General features: G+C 52.5%; 1 long non-coding RNA gene across 1 annotated transcript; it reads right to left on the reverse strand.

The window, feature by feature from the left end:
- Nucleotides 1-357: 357 nt before the first annotated feature.
- LOC142830644 (uncharacterized) lies at nt 358-24103 on the reverse strand. Its single transcript, XR_012906080.1, has 3 exons — nt 23726-24103; nt 1592-2006; nt 358-727 (listed from the first exon to the last, which is right to left on the reverse strand). It is a non-coding gene; the product is annotated as an uncharacterized LOC142830644 (long non-coding RNA).

The raw sequence follows: 24103 nt of genomic DNA on the forward strand, positions 1-24103 counted from the left end.
GACGTGGAGCTGGGGTCCACACACACACACTTCGCCCAGGGCCCCACAGTTACGGTTGCCAGATGGTTTAACAAAAAATACCAAATCCCCCCTCCCCAAAAATGGGAAAAAATTCTGTTGAGCAAAAAAAAGGGGGGGGAGGAGAGACCAAAGTTATTGAGCAAAAAAAGGGGGGGACGCTACACCTTTCAATGGCCCCGCATTCCTCACTCCCCTGCAGCAGGGGAAAATTGTCCCCGCTGGGCTTCCGTCCGAGGGAAACAAGAAATACCTGATTTTTTTACCAGCTGGGGGACCTGAATAACAGACAGTCCGGGTGAAAACTGGACATCTGGCAACCCTCCCCAGGGTGGTGGTCGGCTCCGCTGCTGGCATGTGTGACCAGACTCCCAGATGCATGATCGTTATGTGAAATACAGGCCGCTTGGCAGTCAGGAACGTGTATGGATGGAAGAGCCCGATATGGAGCTTTGTTGCTTCCCCTGCAAGGGGAAAATCACGCAGCAGAAAAGATCGTTATAAACAGCAGAGGAACAGAAAACCTAATTAGGAGTCTGGAGGCTTTGGTTCTATTCCTGGCTCGGCTGCTGTGTGACCTCGATCCGTCACTTTCCCTTTGGGGGCCTCTATTTTCTGCCCCACTCTTTGTCTTTTTTATTTAGATTGGAAGGTCGGCGGAGCAGTTTGTACGGCAATCAGCACAATAGGATCCAAGCTGGGTTGGAACCTAGATGCACACAGTAATGCAAATAATAGTTACACATAAATGTAATGAACAAGGAAACAAAATTCATAATATGCTTCCTATAGCTTCCGAAAATGTCCAGTCAAGTTCTGAAAATGCAAAGTGCCAGCGTCAATTGAACTTTTCAGACAATAGCGAACGTATGTTCTGGTTATGCAATAGAACGTAGCAAGGACATTTATCTCACGGAAATCTTTCATTCAAGAGCATCTATTTGGCTCAAGTACTCTCCCAGTAAGTGAATACCGTATTATATTTATGCCTGTGGCATCCCCTACACATCTCTTCCACCAGTTTTCTCTCATATCCAGCAGCGAAAGTAACTGAAAGGCAGGGCATATCTAGACAAGGGAATTAATGTAGTTTGAAATAATAACTCCAGCAATAACTATTTCGAAATAGCGTGTCCACACTACAGAAAGGCCTCAAAATTAGTCCGAGGCAGGCTCCCTCAATGTGGATGTTCTACCGTGACTTAAAGCCCCAGGAAGCACTGGGGAGTTTGGAGGGGCATCGGCACGACCCCCCCCCCTTGGGCCACGCAGGATCCTCCGCCCTTCCACTCCGTCTTCCCTCACCCGAGGTCTCCTCCCTTGGTGCTCCCCGATCACCCAGGAGCCCTGCCCCGAGTTCAGCAGGGTCGGTCCACACTCAGTAGGGTGTTAGTGTCATCCGCGTCGGCGTGGAGAGGTAGAGGGGCTCGGGCCCACCCTCACTCCGAGCCCCAACCCAGGGCCCTACGGTCTGGGGGGGTTCTGCTCCCCCAGCCCTGGTTGGTGGGGGAGGGAGTCCCCTAAACACACCAACCCCCCGGGTTCCAACACCCTGCCCTGGGTCGCTTCCTACCTCCCTTGCCGCATCGCCGTGACGGCTTGGTCCCGAGGGTCTCTGCAGACGGGGTCCGAGGTGCCTCTGTCTGTCCGCCCTCGGTCCTGTTGTGCGTCTCCCCCCCCCCACCTTTGCTCTGGTAGCGGCGCTCCTTTTGAGCGTCCTACCGCGATGACGTCCTCCGTAGCAGGGCGGGACCGCCTCCTCCGCTGGGTGGTGTTGCCCCGCCAGGGCGCCGTGGGGCTGGGTCGGCTCCCCATCGTTCCTGCTTGGCTGGGGCCGTGGCGGCGCGGCCGGGTGCAGCTGGTCGGATCCCTCGCTTGGCCCCGCCCACAGCAGAACAAGCCGCGCTGGGCAGGAGCCGGTGCGGAGCTGCCGCTCACCCCAGCATGCCGGGGATGGCGCCCGGTTAGTGCGGGGCGCAGGTGCTGCCCTGTCACAGAGAGTAATCACTTTGAATGTATGAGGAGTCGTTATTTCGAAGCAGCAGCAATGGAGCGTCCACACGTCCGCTATTTCAAAATTACTATTTCAGAATTAGCGCTATTCCTCGTGGAAAGCAGGAGTTATTCTTTCAAAATAACCAGCCCCTTATTTTGAAATAACGGGCTTGGTAGTGTGGACGCTCTGCTTGTTATTTCGAAATATGGAGAGTTATTTCGAAATAACTTCATAGTGTAGGCCAGAGCCTACTGTCCTATTGAAATCCAGGTCCCTTCCAGCTCTTTAAATAGTTCCCTGCTGGCTTTTGCCGCAGCTCAGCCAGCTTACTTCCACCTCCGCTCATATCACACCCTCCCAGGTGGTGTGCTACAATAAACCACAGCTTTCGTAGAGATTTCCAGTTTGGCCGCAGGATCCACAGAGGCGCTTGCATGTCGGCATCTGACAGATAACACAAAGCACAAGCCTTCCAACTTTTCGCCTTCACAGCTGTATGTCTAAAGTCAGTGGGAGCTGTGTTATGTCTCCAGAAATGGCGTAGACCAAATATCCCTCCAAGTAGATCAAATTAAGAAGAAGAAGAAAAGCAAGGTAACAATAAAAATAAAATTAGCAGAGTGTATCCTTGTTTGCCTGGAGCATCCACTCATGGATTCAGTCTCAAACTATGGCTGTGTCTACACTGCACAGTTATTTGGAATCAGCTATTCTGGAATAGTTATTCTGAAATAGCTTATTTCGAAATAGCACGTCTACTCTGCAGGGAAGCCTCAAAATTAGTCCGAGGCAGGCTCCCCTAATGTAGACACGCCATCTCGATTTAGAGCCCCAGGAGGAATAACTTAAAATGGCCCCAGTGAGGGGCTATTTTGAAATAGCAGCAGTGGAGCGTCTAAACATGTCTTATTTCGAAATAGCATCTGCATCTGATCACTACAGTGGTTAAATCTCCATATACTTCAAAGTGCATCTATATAGGGCGTGTCTACACAGCAGGGCTAAATCTGAAATAAGCTACGCAACTTAAGCTAGGTCAAATGTGGAGCTTAAGTCAAAATAGCCTAGTTCATCGTTTGGCGCTGCCTACGCAGCAGGAAGTCCGAGTTAGAGCACTCTTCCTCCAACGTCCCTTACTCCTCATCAGGTGAGAGTGACGGGAGTCCGAGTAAGACGGCCTCCAGCTTGACGTTATTTTGACATTATGTCAAAATAACTGCTGTGTAGACACGGACCGTGTTCTTTTGGAATAACGTCAGTTATTCCGAAGTATCGCTGCAGTGTAGACATAGCGGCTACGTCTACACTGGCATGATTTTCTGGAAATGCTTTTAACGGAAAAGTTTTCCGTTAAAAGCATTTTCGGAAAAGCGCGTCTAAATTGGCAAGACGCTTTTCCGGAAAAGCACTTTTTGCAGAAAAGCGTCCGTGGCCAATCTAGACGCGCTTTTCCGCAAAAAAGCCCCGATCGCCATTTTCGTGATCGGGGCTTTTTTGCAGAAAACAGTTCTGTGCTGTCTACACTGGCCCTTTTGTGCAACGGGAGCAGCACAGTTTTTCCGGAAAAGCACTGATGATTGTATAGTAGATCGTCAGTGCTTTTCCGGAAATTCAAGCGGCCAGTGTAGACAGCTGGCAAGTTTTTCCGGAAAAGAGGCTGATTTTCCAGAAAAACTTGCCAGTCTAGACACAGCCAGCCTGTGTGCTATGCCTGTGTGACTGAAGGCAGAGAAACTTCGGAGGAGAACAAGCCCATTCAAGTGCCAGTGTTTCTTGGTGCAATGCCATCTCCAGCAATGGTGATGAGCAGTGTTCCCCGTAAGCCAAGGGTGGGCAATAAAACGGTGGTGGTTCACCAGGGTGAGCTGCTGCCGCTACATTTACCTGGGTCTTTGCAGGCACGGGCGATCGCAGCTCCCATTGTCTCAAAAAAGACATATTGGATTGGAAAAGGTTCAGAAAAGGGCAACAAAAATGATTAGGGGTTTGGAATGGGTCCCATATGAAGAGAGATTAAAAAGACGTGGACTTTTCAGCTTAAAAAAGAAGAGACTAAGGGGGGATATGATAGAGGTCTATAAAATCATGACTGGTGTGGAAAAAGAGAATAAGGAAAAGTTATTTACTTATTCCCACAATATAAGAACTAGAGATCACCAAATGAAATTAATAGGCAGCAAGTTTAAAACAAACAAAAGGACTCAGTGAACAAACCTTCACTCAGTGCACAGTCAACCTGTGGAACTCCTTGCCACAGGATGTTGGGAAAACTAGAACTTTAACAGGGTTCAAAAAAGAGCTGGATAGAGTCATGGGGGTTAGGTCCATCAATGGCTATTAGTCAGGATGGGTAGGAATGGTATCCCTAGCCTCTGTTTCTCTGGAAGCGGGAAACAGGGGAGAGATCACATGAGGATTTCCTCGTGTGATCATTCCTTCTGAGGCATCTGGTATAGGCCACTGGCAGGATACTGGGCTAGATGGACCTTTGGTTTGACCCAGTATGGCCGTTCTTATGTTCTTACAGGTTGAACCTCCTTAGCCCGGGACTCTATTCCGCCAACATCTGTGGATCTGTGTGGGCCTGCACCTAGCTACCCCCATTTAGGGAGGGGGATTACTCGCCTCAGATGGAAAAATCCCTTCTGGTCTGTAGGAAGTGCCTACCCAACAGCAGCACAGCTACGTCCTGGCAGCACCAGTATTGTCGTAGCAATCTGACCCGACAAATACAAGAATGAAACTTTTCTTTGGCATCTTTTGTGCTTGGGTTTTTTGCTCTCGGTAGCTTTCTGACGCATGCTTCTCCCTAAAAAAGGGGGATTCTGCTTCCAGGAAATGATGACGACAGTATTCCAGGAATTAATCTGACAAAATAGCAGCCAAGAGAACAATTACGATAATTTGATAATGTGCCCTCTACGGAGGGTGCTAAAATAACTAATCTTTCATAGGGCCATTCCCTTCTATTTATGCCACTAATGGTTTTGCAGGTGGCTTTTCAACTCTGCTGTGGACAACAGCGAAAAGCAACAGCCTCGCCATGGCCGACCTATTGCAATTACAAAGAATACAAAAAAAAAAAATTGATGGCCAGAATTTTCTGCTGCCTTTTCTCTGCTGCCTAAAACCAGGCGTGGGCGTCTATAAGAAAGCACCTCAATAGATTTGGCCTGGTTTTGCGAGGGATGTAGAGCATAGAGTCTACGAGCTCAGAAAATGAGGCCATTTGTTTAGGAGACTCAATAGGGATTTCAGGGGAAACTATCTGAGCTCTTTAGTCCTGGATGCAACGAGGACCCTGTTCGGTGTCTTGCATTCAAAAGCCTAATGCTGTGGAGCTACAGCAGGAGTGGGGAACACAAGTTCTGGGGGCTGCATCCGGCCCCTGGCTTGCTTGGAACCGGCCCCTGAGGCACTGGGCTACCCCCAGAATTGGGAAACAGTGCTAGTGCTCCAGCTTAGCACCCCCTGCCGCTCCCCCTCTCCTCAGCTGGTGCAGGAAAGCGCTGCCTGGAGGCTTTTCCCCCACAAAATCTACTAGGCCGGGCCCTGCTAGGCTCTGCCTCACGGTCCCCTCACAAGGGAGTGACTGTCTGCTTCTCAGTCGGGGGGCCATGTCAGGGAGGTGGGTGTTTTTTTTCCCCTTTCTCACTTTTCTGCAGCCACCGCAACTGATTTTTCTGTGGGTCAGTCGCCCCCCACCCCAAAAAGGTTCCCCACCCTTGGTCTACAGTATCGGTTTCCCAGCTGCTGTGGAGAGAGGTCATGTCTCGGGGAACATCCATGCTGCAGCCGGACACAGGAAGCTCGTGCGAATGTATCTATACTCGCTGTGCGATTGCTAGCTTGCTAAAAATAGAAGCGAGGATGCTCCGGGGATCCCTGCACTGTGCACCCATATGTGCAGCTGGTATTGAAGCCGGCACGGCACCATCCTCACTTGTGTTTTTAGCCGGCTAGCGAGAGTGTGGCTAGCTAAAGGTGTGTCTACATGAGTGGTCATTCACAAACCCAGCTACGGCACTGCCCTTCGTTAGTCACAGCCCATGGTGGGAAGGCCCAACAGCCCAGAGACCTTGAATTGGACTCTTGTGTTCCATGCAGAGGTGGTGGGGCTAGGCAAGGTGCTTTTGGGGAGGTTACTTGCCATCATCGAGGCTGCTGGGAAAGTTCTGTTTCGGTGGCCTATTCCGCTGTGGCCTTTCTGCTAACGCTCTCCAAAGCTGTATTAATTAGTGAGCAAACCGTGTTGGTTCCCCTGATGGAAATTCCTATCTGCTCCTGCCAGGCCTGAGATCATAGAATCGTAGACTCACAGGACACTAGAACTGGAAGGGACCTTGTGAGGCCATCGAGTCCAGTCTCCTGCCCTTACAGCAGGACTAAGCACCGTCTAGACCCGTGGTCCCCAACACGGTGCCTGCGGGCGCCATGGCGCCCGCGGGGGCATTTGCATGCGCCCGCCAGGTGCTCGGGGCTGGCCTGGCCCCGGGCACATGGCGCACGGTGAGCGCCGGCTCCAGGCGTGCGGCGCTTGCGGGGGGGGGGGGGGGGAGGAGCGCCGGCCCCGGGCGCGCGGCGCTTGGAGGGGGCACCGGCCCTGGGCGCGTGGCTATGGGGGGGCCCCGGCCCCGGCCATGCAGCTATGGGGGGGGCCGCCCCCGGGCATGCATCTATGGGGGGGGGGCGCCCCGGGCATGCAGCTATGGGGGGGGCCACCCCCGGGCGCGCAAGTGTCCCCGCCCCCTGGCGCCCGGCGGGCGAATGGCCACGCCCCCTGGCGCCCGACAACCTCAAAAGGTTGGGGACCACTGGTCTAGACCATCCCTGACAGATGTCTGTCTAACCTGCTCTTAAATATCCCCAGGCATGGAGATTCTACAACCTCTCTAGGCAATTTATTCCACTGCTTAACCATCCTGACAGGTAGGAAGTTTTTCCTAATGCCCAACCTAAACCACCCTTGCTGCAGTTTAAGCCCGTTGCGGCTTGTCCTGTCCTCAGAGGCCAAAGAAAACAAGTTTTCTCCCTCCTCCTTGTGACACCCTTTTAGATACTTGAAAACCGCTCTCATGTCCCCTCTCAGTCTTCTCCTTTCCAAACTGAACAAGCCCAATTCTTTCCGTCTTCCCTCACAGCTCATATTCTCTAGACCCTGATTCATTTTGTTGCTCTTCTCTGGACCCTCTCCAATTTCTTCACATCCTTCTTGAAATGTGGTGCCCAGCGCTGGACACAATACTCCAACCGAGGCCTAATCAGTGCAGAATAAAGTGGAAGAACGACTTCTCGTGTCTTGCTCACAACACTCCTGTTAACACATCCCAGAATCATGTCAGGTTTTTTTGCAACAGCGTCACGCTGTTGGCTCATATTCAGCTTGTGGTCCACTGTGAATCCTACATCCCGTTCTGCAGGACTCCTTCCTAGACAGTCACTTCCCATTCTATACGTGTGTATCATGAACTCATTTTACACTGTCAAGCTGTCCTGCAGTGGTGCAAGCACATGAGTACCAGCTTCGGCAGACTGTTACAAAGCAGGGCACAAACCCCCAAATGGGTTGTGAATCATCTCTACACTCTATCTTCCCCAGTGGATCAGCAAGTGTAAACCCCCTCCAAGCTCTGTAACAGCCTTGATACGGAGTCACAGACAGCCCCCTGGGGTACTTTGGTCTATCTTGCCACCTGGGCATGCTTGGTTTTGTGACAGATGGTCCCTTACACCAAAAAAAATCACAACAATATTCAGTCTCAGAGGGGTTGCCGTGTTAGTCTGTGACTACAAAGGAATGTCACCAGCCAATTACAGGGGGAGAGTGAGGTACTGACGTTAATATGCAAATTTGACACTGTTCCCTGGACTTGAACAAAGACATTAACTGGATGTGGCATTATAAAGCCAGACCTCCCTGCATTTAACACCTCATTTTTACATCAAAAGCGAAGTATGGGACACTTCCAGCCCACTCAATTAGCCTCATTAGCACCAGGCCTACAATTGACAGGTAGGTACATTTCCCGCTCCCCTCCCCCGCTTTCTTTTTCTGCTATAAATTCTGGGTTCCTGTTTTTTCCACTCCAGTTCATCTAAAGAAGTGGGTTTCACCCAGGAAAGCTCGTGACCCTACATCTATATTTGTGTTAGTCTCTAAGGGTATGTCTAAACTACATGGCTCTGTCGCCGGAGCCATGTAGATGAGGCTGATCGGCAGAGGGAAATGAAGCCGCGATTTAGATAATCGCGGCTTCATTTAAATTTAAATGGCTGCCGCGCTCTGCCGACCAGCTGACGATCAGCTGTTTGTCGGCAGATCGGGGCAGTCTGGACGCTCCCCCGTCGACATGAAAGCCCTTTGTCGACTTCCCCGGTAAACCTCATCCTACGAGGGGGAGGTCAACAAAGGGCTTTCATGTCGACGGGGGAGCGTCCAGACTGCCCCGATCTGCCAACAAACAGCTGATGATCAGCTGGTCGGCAGAGCGTGGCAGCCATTTAAATTTAAATGAAGCCGCGATTATTTAAATTGCGGCTTCATTTCCCTCTGCCGATCAGCCTCATCTACATGGCTCCATCGACAGAGCCATGTAGTTTAGACACACCCTATGGTGCCAGAGGACTACCCGTTGTTTTTAACAATCTTCAGGTAGTTCCCTGTTCTCAAAGACCCAGGTCAATTGCATTTCACATCTCACCCCTGAAGACAACGCCTGGAGCCAACCCTAGATGAACAGACCTTTAGTTAATTTATGAAAGGTAAAGAAATAAAGGTTATTTACAGGTTTATAGCAGGGAACCCGACACAAACAAATGAGTTCCCTTTTGAAACTTAAGTCTGTAATAGAAGCTTCTATAATCAACAAGCTCTAGATGTCCAACAGGGCAAACCCAATTCGAGCACTGGGGATCTTTTATTTAGGGTTACTAATCCTTGCCCATCAGGCTAGGTCTACACTGCAGACTTATAACCATATAACTATCACTCGGGGGTGTGGACATAGGAGCATCTTCACTTATGCCAAGAGTGGGCAAAATATGGCACGTAGGCTGGATCCGGCATGCCCCCATCCTGTGGCCCAGCAGGAGACCTGAGTAGGTCTGCCATGTCCCCACATGCCTCTCAAAGTGGCTGGCTACAGAGACCATTTGCATCTCTGCACACCATGTGCTTCCTGGGTGGGGGCTGTCCATGTACTGCCTTGCCCCCTGCACAATCTTGCAGCTCCCATTGGCTGGAAACCAGCCAATGGGAGCTGTCATAGACATAGCTTTGAGTGGTGTGTGGGAGCACAGCAGGAAGAGAGCCTGCCTGATTGTCCTGCAGGGTTGCTTGCCAGGAGCCACCTAGATAAATGCCTCCTAATTAGAGCCTATATCTGGTGCCCCAGCCCTTACCATACCTCAACTCTCTGCCCCAGACCATAACCCAAACCCTCTGCACCCCTGCAGCAATACCCTCCCCCCAGACCCTGCACCCCAACCTCCTGCCGCAGGTCACAACCAATGTGCCCTCTAATTTTTTCCACCCATGTGCAGAATAAATTTTGTTGTGTGCACAGAGGCATGTGCGGATGTGCACCACCAGTAGAAACACAGGTTGCCGGCTGTGGGTACTGGGGGCGCTCTGCTAATCAGCTGGGCGGCATTTGAATCTCTCCTGAATAGCCGCCCAAGTGCCCAGGTTACAGGGAACACTGCTTACAACCCCCTCCTGCCCTAAGTCAAAACCCAGCCCAACCCCCTGCACCAGCTCCTGCACCCCAACCCATGTCACAACCCCCTCCCAGGCGCCGCACCCCCTCTTGCATCCCAGTCCCCTACCCCGCGTTCCCTTCTGCACCCAACCTCCCTCCCATGAATATCATGGAAAAGAGCAGCCCTTGACCACTTACCAAATTCTTGGAGTGGCCCCCCCCTAAAAAATTATTGCCCAGCCCTCCTTAGGTGCCACAGGACGCAACTCCATCAGTGCAGCTGCACCAAGTCAATGATTTAAGGACAGATCTGCTCGGAGACGCCGACCAGCATAGAGAAGAGAGTTACTTCTTTTCAGGGATTTATATTCCCTCCTTCCAGATTTCACGCTGATGGAGGGCAAATCTACATACACTCCTCTGAATAGGTGTGGAGGGGCAGCAATCAAAGTCTTTTGTTTTCTGATGTCCCACTCATGGGGTGTCTGGTGTCTGTGGGCTTTGTGCTAGGCAGGAGATAACACCTACTGCCTCACACTGCTATTTCACCCGTCACTCCCGACAGGTGATTTACAGTTACAGAGCAAATATTACAACATTACCTTGTAACATGGGGCACAGATATAAGTGAACAATGCATGCAGCCAGTTACAATCATTACCTAAGGTCTCAATCCAATTTTATAAATCTAGTTTGGCCTGACCCGACACCTAGTCTGCCACCCTCAGAAACATAAGTCACCCAACAGCTACGAGCTGGTGGAAACTTGCAATTACCACTGGCCTGGATTTGAATGGGCAAATTACAGGTGAACAAGCCTGTCACAGGAAGAAAACTCCAATGACATAGGCGGCCGTGGGAGAGTCAGCAGATAAGAGAGACACTTCATTCTACAGGGAATGAAAACAAATTCTTCTCATGTCACCATCTTTCCTGCCTCGTGAAGCAGCCAGCCAGCTTCAGAGCTAAATGAATAATTGATTGCCTGGCAGATATCAGCTCGGTAATGCTAGACGTGTGAGGAACTTGTTTGGGGGGCTAATCGTGTGTCATTTTTCTTAGCTCCTGTAGCCAGACACAAAACCCCATCTTGTTTTTCCACGAGCCCCATCTTGTTTCCCCCCCCTCCCCCCAGAGAGCAAGAGAAAGGCAGTCAGCCTTTGATGCCCTGGGAACACAGGTTTGCTGCCTGTCCCTGACTCTACCATAAACAGAAACCAGACAGTAAATGGGCTAGCTGATGACCCGGGGCCTCCCGTCGCCCTGATGGCTAGTACCAGTAATTGACACGCCTGCACTGTCCCAGAGAGGAATCTTCGCCCATCACATACCAGAGGTGCCCATTGTCTGCATTTTCCCAGGTGTAAATTATGCTTTGCACCCTTCGTGGGAAACTTGGCATTCAAAGCCATTTTTCCTAATTGGCCACTTGAAACCAGGAAGAAGCCTACATGACCCAAGGGGTATAAAAAGAGGTTCAGCAGCCCACCCCATTTGAGCTCCAATCATCTATACCTGCTGGCAGGTATTGATTGTCTCCCAAGGTCTGTGGGATGCCCAACCTCGCCCTACTTCTTCCCGAGGGATTGAGAGAAAGACGCTGGCCACGCCAAGTCTGGAACGCAGGGGTGAGAATATATACCTGCTATGTGTCTATTTTGCATGCATTTAATAAGAGCTCAGAGAACCAAAGGGTTTCGTGGTACCTGTAAGTGACTTATTAGTGTAATTTCTGTCCTGTCCTTTGTAGTGGCTGTGTTATCTGTAACACAGTAGTAGCATTTAACAACTAAGTTTACCCTGTAACAATAAAATAGTAACTGTTTAAGCTTTAACCTGACTCCTTCAGTTGCTGTAACAGAACCAAGCACAATTTAAAAGAACTTCAGCCGGTCATAAGGGACTCACTGCCCTGACCGTCGGCTGACAGCTCCCTAAACAGGAGAAAAGTATTCCACCATTCCAAAACCAAATCACGTCAAATGCCATTATGATTCTCCTTCACAACACGGTTGGCTCTTACATTTGCTAGAACCATCACAGGAGACTGTGACTGTGCAATGGGTTTTGTCCTTTTGGCCCTGAAATTCCAATATTCGTGGCGCGGGTCGGACACTCACCACCCCGGCGCCTCCTGCTGGTAGCCCTGGGAGTTAGCTTGGCAGCAGGACACGCCTCCCTCTGGCGGGTGTCCCTCCGTGTCCTCACACGTAGGCACCAAGTGCATTTAGGAACCGCCAGGGTTTGACAGGGACTTGGTGCAGCCAGAGCTCGGCCGGAGACACCTCAACTCCAGCTTTTGGTGCCCAAATCTAGGTACTCTGGCGAATCCCGCTCTAAGACACGTGCCCACGGTGACACAGGAAGCCCCTGACAGAGCCCTAAATCAAACCCAGGTCTCCTGACGCCCCAGCGGTCGTTGAAGCCACTAGACCAGCGGTTCTCAAACTTTTTGGGCTCCAGAGCCCTTTACATACATAAAAATTTAAGCGGAGCCCCAGCGGTCCACTGATTGTATGTGTTGTACCTATCGATGTTTCAATTTGTCAACCTCGCGGAGAGGTCTCCACAGAGCACAGTTTGAGAAACACTGCAGTAGACCAGCCTTCCCCTCTGTTCACAGGGCCGCCCTCCCAGCTGGTCTTTTGCAAGGGTCTGTGTTTCCACCCACCTGCCACCCCTTTCACCTCCCCACATTAGGAAAGCCGGTTTCCTTTCCGGTTTGCTCTGACTACCCCCCGGCACGCGCTCCGGGGTTGGGTCCATGGCCCCGCCTGACCCAAACATGTCCGCTCATTCACGGTGACCGGCCTGGCACCCGGTGACACTGCTGCTGAAGTCAGCCCTGCTAGAGCTTCTGCAAACGAACGCTAATTAGGCATCTGCCATCCAGCCAAATCCCCAGCGTGACAGCAAGAACACGGATGAGTCACCACATCACTGTGTCAGCCCTTCCCAAAGCGACTTTATTGTTCTTACCTTGGGCCCGGCTCTCACATGTTCTTGTTTCCCTTATGCCACATGGCATGCCTCCTTCGTGCCAGAACGGTCAAGGGTGGGGCGGAGAGGGGAAAAGAACTGAGAGGCGCCATCCTGGAGGCAGAGGGGCAGACCCCCCAGGTAAGAGTGGGCCCCCCAAAAGAGGGTTGCCGCCTGGAGTGGACCCCCTGAGAAAGGGCTGTCACACTGCTGCTGGACTGGAGTGGGAACCCCGAGACGGGACTGCCGCACCGAAGAAGGGGTCCTGCCCGAGGACAGACAGGCCAAGCGTGGGCACGACATGTAAGCCAGGACAGACAGGAATCTTCGGGATGCTCCAATCAATGGAAACCCGCCATGGATATAAAGTCAAGCCGGGTGTGGTGCTCCTAACACTCTTTCCACCCAGCGCCCTACCATGGTGGGAAAACGGCATACTCCTATTTTACAGATGGGAAAAAACAAGGCCCGGAGGTGACATGAGTTATACAGAGCCTGGTCATACAGGGAGTCGGCATCCACGTTAGAAAGAGAACCCAGGCATCCTGACTCTGTGTGCTGTGCCTTGGGATTGGTCCTGCCTTGGGCAGGGGGCTGGACTTGATGACCTCCTGAGGTCTTTTCCAGCCCTATGATTCTTCAATGACTCACACCCCCTCCTTTCCCGGCATTTCTCCATGAGCTCAGCACCCACCCACTCAGGTAGAGCCCCCTTTTCCCGAGCAACAGAGGCTCTTTGCAGCGGTCTGCCTGCTCTCGGAGAATTGTACCGACGGCTGTTATCTCCCAGATCCGAGGGATGCTGACCAAGGAGAGGGGTTCTTTAGAATAGGATTGTGACTGGACACCTGGCAGGCAGGTCTCCTGGATTGTTCTTGCTCAAGAAAGCAGAGCAAACTCTTACAATGCCTTGTGTCTGGGGTGTTTCCTTAGAGCCTGCAAGGTGCTGCATGGTGGATAAGCATAAAGTCTGTCCAAGTTATTGAAAGTCCTGCCCCATTCCTGTAGCATCAGAGCACCTCACAGTCGGAAACGCCGTCCTAACGCCCCGTGAAGTGCTCTTTTCCTCATTGTACAGAGCAGGAAGTAAGGCTAAGTCATTAAGGCCTGGTCTACATTAGAAAATTAGGTCTATTAAAACGACCTTGGTCTGGATGTGAAAAGTCCACCCGGCTAAGTGGTGTCGTTAAGCCGTGCTAAGTCCCTGTGAAGACAGCGCGAGAGTGACACAAGAATTCTTCCCACACCCCAGCGGCTGCCTCTTGGGATGGTGAATTATCTACGTCAATGGGAAAGGAAGAAAGGCCAAAAGGGCTGTAGCCTCGTTTTCATTGATGGATCTGCCGGGAACTGCCTATGGTAAGCGCCTCCCGGCCAGCACCCAACAGCCCCTTCCATACCCCACTTCCCTGCCCCAGGTCTGAACATTCTACTGCTCGACTCTGCACTGATTAGGCCTCAGTTGGAGTATTATGTCCAGTTTTGGGCACCGCATTTCAAGACAGATGTGGAGAAGCTGGAGAAGGTCCAGAGAAGACAAACAAGAATGATTAAAGATCTAGAAAACAGGAGCAATGAGAGAAGACTGAAAGAACTGGGCTTGTTTGGTTTGGCAAGGAGAAGACTGAGAGGGGACACGATAGTGGTTTTCAAGGGTGTCAGAAGGAGGAGGAAGAAAAATTGTTCTCCTTGGCCTCTGATGCTAGGACAAGAAGCAATGGGCTAAAACTGCAGCAAAGGGAGGTTTAGATTGGATATTAGGAAAAGCTTCTTAACTGTCAAGAGAGGTTAGGCACTGGAATAAATTGCCTAGGGGGGTTATGAAGTTTCCATCACTGGAGATATTTAAGAGCAGGTTGGATAGACATCTATCAGGGTATGTCTACACTACCCTCCTAGTTCGAACTAGGAGGGTAATGTAGGCATACCGCACTTGCAAATGAAGCCCGGTTGCAAATTAAGCCTAGTTCGAACTACCTAGTTCGTGCCCCGTGTAGCCGCGCTGCACGGGGTTCGAACGAGCGGGGTTTTAAAAATGGCGGCGCCCCGCTTATGCAAATGAAGCCCGGGAAATTCAAATCCCGGGCTTCATTTGCAAGTGCGGTATGCCTACATTACCCTCCTAGTTCGAACTAGCTGGGTAGTGTAGACATACCCTCAGGGATGATCTAGATGGTACTGGGTCCTGCCATGAGGGCAGGGGACTGGACATGACGATCTCGCGAGGTCCCTTCCAGTTCTAGTGTTCTATGATCCTATTCCAGGTAAAGGGTTTCTGTTTTGCAGGGTTTATTCAGTTCATTTGCTGGGGAAGGGAGTATATTTTAAGCAATGTTTGAGCTCTATATATCTGTACAAAACTCAGAGGGAGTCAGGGCTTTTGTGTGTGTGTATATATATATCTAATACTGATAGACCCCAGGCAAGATCAAATGTGGGACTCTGGAAACTTAGTTGACAAGCCTCTAGTCTGTTGCATGACCTGAAAGCCTCATGACTCTTAGCAAAGGCCGCTACACTCATCAAGTGCTAGCTGGGCTAAGTGTCACTAGAGGGGGACAGACCACCACACTGAGCAGGCCTGGGTTACATATACACATAGCCCTATATCAAACAGCACTAATTAAAGCACACTAGGGAACCTTCAGTGCACACCAGAAGGGTCTACATGGACCAATTTATGTGAAACACACGAATGTGCTTTAGAAAGCATATGCCTGTATTCTGTGAATATTGCTCCGTGCAGATACGCCCTTACGTGCGTCTACACAGCAGGGCTTAACTTGAAATAAGCTATGCAAATTAAGGTACATCAATTGTATATCTTATTTCAAAATAACGTATTTTGAAATTGGGAGCACCTACACAGTACTTATGAAATAGAGCACTCTTCCTCTGACTTCCCTTCCTCCTCGTACAATCAGGCTACATCTACACTGGCATGATTTTCCGGAAATGCTTAAAACGGAACAGTTTTCCATTATAAGTATTTCCGGAAAAAGCGCGTCTACATTGGCAGGATGCTTTTCCGGAAAAGCACTTATCGTTATTTTCGTGATCGGGGCTTTTTTGCGGAAAACACTACTGTGCTGTCTACACTGGCCCTTTTCCGGAACAGTTTTCTGGAAAAAGGACTTTTGCTCGAACGGAAGCAGCATAGTATTTCCGGAAAAGCAGCTGATTTCTTATAGTAGATCATCAGTGCTTTTCCGGAAATTCAAGGGGCCAGTGTAGACAGCTGGCAAGTTATTCCGGAAAAGTGGCTGATTTTCCGGAATAAGTGGCCAGTGTAGACACAGCCTGAGGGTTACAGGAGTCCGAGTAAGAAGTCCTCCAGCTTGACAGTATTTCGAAATAACTACCTGCAGCATAGACGCCAACTAAGTTATTTCGGAATAGGGCTAGTTAGACGTAGCCGTAGACACAACTGGGATGAAGTTAACATAACACCAGACAAACTGCAGACATCACATGGCTACCAAATCTGTGTTAATTTCATCCCTTTTGCTGGGCAGTTTGTTTACAAGCGATATCACTGCTGTTGTAGTTAAGGGTTTATCTACATGGAACAATAATGCAGATTGCAGGATTTTGCTTTCTGAAGTGCACTAATTTATTGCATAAACACTGATTATTTTTATTGGGGGGAAGGGTGTTTATTGGTTAAAACCTAAAATCAGAAGCCTTGTTCATCTACCATACCTATCATAAAAGCAAGAACTACACCTGGGCTGTGTCTACACTGGGCCACTTATTCCGGAAAAGCAGCCGCTTTTCCGGAATAACTTGCCAGCTGTTTACACTGGCCACTTGTTTTTCCAGAAAAGCAATGAAGATCTACTGTAAAATTGTCAGTGTTTTTCCGGAAAAACTATGCTGCTCCCGTTCGGGCAAAAGTCCTTTTCCGGAAAAAACTGTTCCGGAAAAGGGCCAGTGTAGACAGCACAGTAGTCTTTTCCGCAAAAAAGCCCCGATCGCGAAAATGACGATTGGGGCTTTTTTCCGGAAAAGCGCGTCTACATTGGCACGGACGCTTTTCCAGAAAAGTGCTTTTCCGGAAAAGCATCCTGCCAATGTAGACGCGCTTTTTCTGGAAATACTTATAACGGAAAACTGTTCCGTTTTAAGCATTTCCGGAAAAGGGTGCCAGTGTAGACGTAGACCCGATGCAGGAAAAATACAAGACAACCATGCAAGGGAAATAACACTACAACAAAAAGCTTAAAAATTAGCAGGCAGGAATTTATATCATATCGCCCAAGAAGACACAGGCGCTCCATCTTGTAACAGTGTCTCTTTTTCTTTACTGCTAATTGAATTAGCCCTTCATTTCCCTGGAAACCCTTTTTGAATTCCCACTGACTTCTGGTTTGCTCCTCGGGGGGAGTAAAGGTAATCAATCACCAGCCCCCTACTGCATAGCCGAGCAGAAAAGCTTGTAAAATGATTGCAGCAGATGTTGCGGCTTTATAAGATTGGTTTTTCCATTCTCCCTCAAAGGGAGCGAATGCCAGAAACTTTCAGGTTTGGAATGTTAATGCTTGGTAACCGTGGACTAAATAAACAAAAGGTAGCCAAGATTATTTTAATAACGGAGCTCTACAATGGTCTTAAACCAAGCTCCCTGCAGAGTAACTTGTAACAGAGCGCTGACACATTCAGGTGTGACGGCGCGTTGGGGGTCCCCCGTCTCCTGCACCCCGAAATGGCACAAACAGACTGCACCAGCCGGTGGAATAGAGGAAGTTTATTGCCTCTCCAGGATACAGCACAGCACAGATGGAATCTGGTCACAGAGCTGGGCTAGGATGCCTCAGGCCCCCTTGAGATGGGGGAGACTGGGCCCCTAAACTCCAGCCCCTTCCCCTAGGCTCTCCTCCATGCTCTCAGACAGTAACTAACTAAATTCCCTTCCAGCCCTGCCCCCCAGTCAGGGCAGCATTCCACCTTCCTTTGTTCCTCTCCATGGGGGGTGTCTGGCCACTGGTTCAACAAGTTTGGCATTAGCTTTGCATAATGAGGTTTTCCCTGCTGGGTCTTGCTCCAGACAGCAGGGGTCACCACAGCCCAGCAAGTACCCCCACTACGTCACAGTTCTCCCCCCTCCGAGAGCGAACTGAGCAGGGTCACTCCGCTCGTGACCTAGGGAAGTTCGGGTCCTCTGCGTGGGAACCCGCCCCGGGGACATGGGTGCTCCCCTTGACTCAGGCCGGCCGCGGCAAGGCCCCACATGAGCTGGCTTCCCTCTGTCCACTCGCCGCCCCGCTCCAGGGCGACTGGCGCAGGCCTGTCCTCGGGGGTCACACCCACCCTTCCGCTGGCCTTGATCTCTGGCCAGGGTCTCTCGGGCTGGGGCCATGAGCCCAGTGAGCCTTCTCTGGACAGCCAGGGCGGCTTCCACCCCCGAAGCTCCATCCAGGGAGGTCTTCCCCTCCCATAACTCTCTCAGCAAGCCCAGAGGGTCTATCTGGGGTAGAGACCCCCAAGCCGCTTTCCTCCTGTCTTGGGCCTTCCCGCCCCTCTGGCAGGAGTCACAGGACCGGCAGTACCGCTGCACGGCTGTAAAGATTCCCGGCCAATAGAAGTGCTGGAGCAGCTTCAGCCGGGTGCTCCGGATCCCCCGGTGGCCCCCAACGGGGACATCGTGGGCCAAATACAGCAGCTTGAGGCGATACTTTCGGGGGACGACCAGCTGCCGCTGGACCCTCCATGCCCTCGCCTTCCTGGGGGGAAGCCACTCACGGAACAGGAGTCCACGCCCCCGCAGGAATCTCTCCTGGCCACCTCTCCCCCGGGGCCGAGCTGCACGGAGGCCAGCCTGGTCCCTCAGCCTCTGCAAGGAGGGGTCTGCCTGCACCTCAGCCTGGAATTCAGCTGCTGAGGCAGGGATCGGGACCTGTCCCCCACCTCTGCCTAGGTCCGGAGTCCCAGCCTGGCTGGACCCCGTGTCCACTGGGATGGGACCCTGAGGACGCTGCCCGGAGTCCTTCCCTGGACCCAGGTTGTCAGCCCCCCGCTGGCTCTGGCTCCGGGTAGTGACTAGAGCCCGCTGGGATTCATGGGGCCACTCCTCTAGGTCATTCCCCATCAGCACCTCGGTGGGCAAGTGCGGGTGCACCCCCACTTCCTTGAGGCCTTCCTTCGCCCCCCATTTCAGATGCACCCTGGCTACAGGCACCTTAAACGGGGACCCGTCTATGCCCTTCAGGGTCAGCTGCGTGTGGGGTAGTATCCGCTCTGGGGCCACTATATCGGATCGGGCCAGCGTCACCTCTGCCCCCGTGTCCCAGAAGCCCGTCACCTTCCTACCATCCACCTCCAGGGGTACGAGGCACTCGCTCCGCAGGGGCCGTCCTGCCCCCACCCGGTACACGGAGAAATCCGCCTCCTGAGAATCAGACCTCCCAGGGGAGGTGCACTGAGCATCCTTCCCCTCTCTCTGAGCTGAGGTTTGCCTGCCAGCCCCTGCCTCTGGGGCAGCCTGCCCTTCCTCCCGCCCCAGCCAGTTAACCCTGGAAAGTCCCCGGTCCTGGGACCTGGTGCACTGAGCCCTCTTGTGGCCTTTTTGCCCACAGCGCTGGCAAGTTAGGCTTTGGGCTGTCTCTGTCCAGGCCCTGGCTGGTTCTCTGGGGCGCAGACGACCTGTTCCTTGGTCTCGCCCCGTAGTTGACTCCCTCCGTCGCTCAGCCGAGATCCGGTCTCTGCGCGGTTCCCTTTCTCTCCGGGACTCCCGTTCACACCCGGACCGGCTCTCCGTGAACTCATCCGCCAGTCTCCCGGCCTCCTGGGGGTTCTCTGGTCTCCGGTCCTTGAGCCACAGCCTCAGTTTGGGTGGGCACGCTTCATAGAACTGCTCCATCATGACCAGCTTGAGCAGCTCCTCTGCAGTCTGGGCTCCGACTCCAGACACCCACTTGCGGCAGTATTGCGCCAGGCGGGAGGCCAGGTCCACATAGGTCTCTCGTGGCCCTTTCTGTACCCCCCGGAACTTCTTCCTGTACATCTCGGGGGTCAGCCCGAACTTGTGCAGCAGGGCCTCCTTGACTCGGTTGTAATCCCCTGGCTGTAGGTCCTCCAGCTGACTGAGCACTCCGGCCGCCTCCTGGCTCAGTGCGGGGATGAGCTCCTGCAGCCAGTCAGCTGGGGGAACCCGTTGCAGTCCACAGGCCCTCTCAAAGGAGCTGAGGAACCCATCTATGTCACCCATGTCCTTCAATTGGGCCACCACGGGCCTCTCCAAGCATCTGGCAGTCCTGGGACCCTGGGGCCCATCCGCACTTGGCGCAGCCGGTGCCCCGCCGGTTCTCCGCTCTGCCATGGCCAGCTCATGCTGCCGCTGCCTCTCTCGATCTTGGCGATCCCTTTCTCGGTCCTGGCGGTCCCTCTCTCGGTCCTCTACTTCCAATTCCTTGATCCGCAGCTGGATCTCCAGCCGCCGCAGCTCTGCTTGGCTGGCCCCTGCCCTAGATGGGCTGCAGCTTGCAGGCCTCCTGGGGGAAGCTGTCTCATCTCTCCGGTGAGTTCCAGCACTCCTCCCCCTCTCTGAGCCTGACACACTCTCAGGGGGGGGTCTGGCTGCTTCCCCTGGGGACAAGATCCTGGCCCTGTGGCTGGTCGTTCTCTTCTAGCTGAGCAATCAGCTGGGCCTTGGTTGCTTTCTGCACAGGCAAGCCCCTCTCTCTGCACAGCTCCACCAGCTCTGCCTTCAAGAGTCGGGCATAGGCCATCTGCCCGCGGGTCCCCTCGGTGCAGACTCACCAGTCTAGTGCTGCAGCGCCCCACGATTCCCAGGAACCGCTTCACTCTGTCTCCAGCATGCCTGGCTCCAGGGCTCTTGCTTCTCCTGCGCCTTGTCGCTCGCCGCTGGAAGCTCCAACCACGGGGTGCAGTGCATCCCACCCCTGACACCAGTGTGACGGCGCGTTGGGGGTCCCCCGTCTCCTGCACCCCGAAATGGCACAACCAGACTGCACCAGCCGGTGGAATAGAGGAAGTTTACTGCCTCTCCAGGATACAGCACAGCACAGATGGAATCTGGTCACAGAGCTGGGCTAGGATGCCTCAGGCCCCCTTGAGATGGGGGAGACTGGGCCCCTAAACTCCAGCCCCTTCCCCTAGGCTCTCCTCCATGCTCTCAGACAGAACTAACTAAATTCCCTTCCAGCCCTGCCCCACAGTCAGGGCAGCATTCCACCTTCCTTTGTTCCTCTCCATGGGGGGTGTCTGGCCACTGGTTCAACAAGTTTGGCCTTACCTCTGCCTAGCGAGGTTTTCCCTGCTGGGTCTTGCTCCAGACAGCAGGGGTCACCACAGCCCAGCAAGTACCCCCACTACGTCACATCAGGTGAGAGGAGTCAGCAATTTGGGAAGCCAGTCACCCCGCTCCAAGTGGCCAGGGAAGGCAAATGGAGGCCAAAGGACTAGCTGAAGCAGACAGAGAGCAAGAGGCAGATGGTTGCGGGGAACAGTTAGGCTATGTCTACACTCGCGGCTTCTTGCGTGAGTAATATGCAAATGAGGCTAAGCGTGGAATATCGCCGAGCCTCATTTGCATACCTAATGAGCTGCCATTTTTTTCAGAAGAGGCTCTTGCGCAAGAAGGAGCTGTCTACACTGCCCCTTCTTGCGCAAGAAAAACCCTCTTGCGCAATGCCGTTCTTCCTGAAAAGTAGTAGGTGTAACGGCATTGCGCAAGAGGGTTTTTCTTGTGCAAGAAGGGGCAGTGTAGACGCTCCTTCTTGCGCAAGAGCCTCCTCTGAAAAAAATGGCGGCTCATTAGGTATGCAAATGAGGCTCGGCGATATTCAACGCTTCGCCTCATTTGCATATTACCCGTGCAAGAAGACGCGAGTGTAGACATAGCCTTCGGCTGTGTCTACACTGGGCCACTTATTCCGGAAAATCAGCCGCTTTTCCGGAATAAGCTGCGAGCTGTCTACACTGGCCCCTTGAATTTCCGGAAAAGCACTGACGATCTACTGAAGGAAATCAGCTGCTTTTCCGGAAAAACTATGCTGCTCCCACTCGGGCAAAAGTCCTTTTTCCGGAAAACTGTTCTTTTCCGCAAAAAAGCCCCAATCGCGAAAATGGCGATCGGGGATTTTTTGCGGAAAAGCGCGTCTACATTGGCCACGGACGCTTTTCCGGAAAAAGGGCTTTTCCGGAAAAGCATCCTGCCAATGTAGATGCTCTTTTTCTGGAAATACTTATCACTGAAAACTGTTCCGTTTTAAGCATTTCCGGAAATTCATGCCAGTGTAGACATAGCCTTAGTGTCTGGGAAGGTGAGGAATAGGATTCCCCAAGTTATGATGCTGTAAGGGACTAAAACAAGGCCTGGACGGGGGGAGAGGAAGTCCTGGCTTGACAAAGTCCTGGCTAGGATGATTTCGTTGGGGTTGGTCCTGTTTCTAGCCGGAGGTTGGATTCAATGCCCTCCTGAGGGCTCTTCTAATCCTGGGATTCTATGAGGTTCCTCTAGTTCCCAGACAGAGTTTGGGGCAATGAAACCCAGCTGGGGAGGAGAAAGGGTGTGGCCAGGTGCCTGGGAAGAAGGGGAAAACAAAGAGAAGGCTCCAAGCCCAATCAAGGAGAGTGAGAGGAAGGACTTAGCCAGATCATTCAGTCCTCAGAAGGAGGCCCAGGAAAACTTTGGATGGAGCTTTCGGGCTGGGGAAGCCATGGACAGCCCCAAGAAGGCCAACTGTGGCGCTCCCGGTGTAAGTGGGGGACAAAAGGGGGCTCTTTGGGGGAGCCAGGTGATACTTACTGAGCTAGATCCCAGGAGTGAGGCAGAATTGTTCTGCAGGCTCTGATTGTGAGTGGGGTGCTGAAACTGAGAGGGGAAACTGAGGCAGGGGGTGCAGTGGCACGGCGTGCCACATGGGGGCATGCTCAAAAGCCTGCATTGCTCCTAGAGTAACATCTGGTGGCCTTTCCCAGGACAGCAGTTAGTGAATACTATTCAGCTGAACCCAGAGTGCACCCTGGCAGATGAATAAACATCCGATCACTTGGAACAGCTGCTCTCCCAGTGTCAGCAAGTGAGGGGTGGGCAGTGAGGCCCAATGGCTGGAGCAGTCGGGAGCAGGTTGCCAAGGGTCAGCACCAGCAACTAGCAGGTGAGGAGCAGGGCTGGGAGGCCAGGCAAGCACAGGAAGCAATCACAGCCGTAGGCATGAGCGCTGAGCAGCTCCAGCCAGCTTCTGGGTAGCTCAGCCATGTTCATGAATCTGTCCTGAAGTGTAGGCCTAATGCTAACCCTCCGAGGGGCGAAGTTCATGCTTGTCATGGAGCAGGACTCACCATTGTGGCGCCTCCTGCTGGTAGCTCTGGGGAACTGGTCCTTTCTCAGCAGGGCGCCCCCTTCTGGAAGGTGTCTCTCCTGTCGGCGCTCCACCCTCTCACTCCAAACCTGAGTCGCTTCCAGACCACAGAGTCCTCTTAGGGATACTGCCCTCTGGGGGTGCGTCTACACAGCAGCGTTATTCCGGACTAACGGCCGTTACTCCAAAATAACAATGCACGCGTCTACACCGCAATTCCGTTACTTCGAAATAAATTCGAACTAATAGATGGCTTATTCTGACTTCTGAAAACCTTATTTCACGGTAGTGTGGACGTGCCGCTGCTGCTATTTCGAAATAGCCCCTCCCCAGGGCCATTCAGAGTAATTACTCTCCAATGCCTCCTGCGGCTCGACATTGAGGGGGCGCGTCCACATTAGGGGAGCCTGTCTCGGACAGATTTTGAGGCTTCCCTGTAGTGTAGACGCGTGATTTTGAAATAAGCTGTTTCGGAGCATTTCTTCCAGAATAGCTTCTTTCGAAATAAGTGTGCAGTGTAGACATACCCGGGCAGTGCCCACTACCGGGGTCTCTCATTCACCCTCCGGGGGGGGAGGGGGTTATCAGGAGTCCTTCATCTAGCACGTCTGCCACTGTGGCCCTCTACAGCCTCAGTCTAGCCGCTCACTTCAGGGGCAAGCCACAGTCCTTCTGGGTACGAGAGGGAAAGGGGAACCCAGGCCCACCTACTACTCTGGGTCCCAACCCAGGGACTCTCTGGCAGCAGCTTTGTCCTGCCTTCCTCTGCTCCCCTTCACTGCCTCTTGTTCCCTGGGCCACTTCCCCTGTGATTCTTTGCACAAGGTGTCCAACCCGGCTGGTATCAGGCGGGAGCCTCCCCGTCTAGCCCCCCCAAACCTGGCCAATACTGCTCTCCCAAAGGCACTTCTCCAGGAACCAGATCCTACATATTCCCCGGTCAGGCCCTAACTAACTACTCTTTGCTGAGCAGCTCCTTTTATACAGGGCTGCCCCAGCAAGCTGCACCCTGATTGGCTGCTTAAAAGCTTATTCCTCATTGGCCAGGGCTCTGCTCAGGCTCACTGTGGCCTGTGTTAATCTCT

Source organism: Pelodiscus sinensis, chromosome 9 (genome assembly GCF_049634645.1).
Source record: "Pelodiscus sinensis isolate JC-2024 chromosome 9, ASM4963464v1, whole genome shotgun sequence".
NCBI classification, from domain to species: Eukaryota; Metazoa; Chordata; order Testudines; family Trionychidae; genus Pelodiscus; species Pelodiscus sinensis.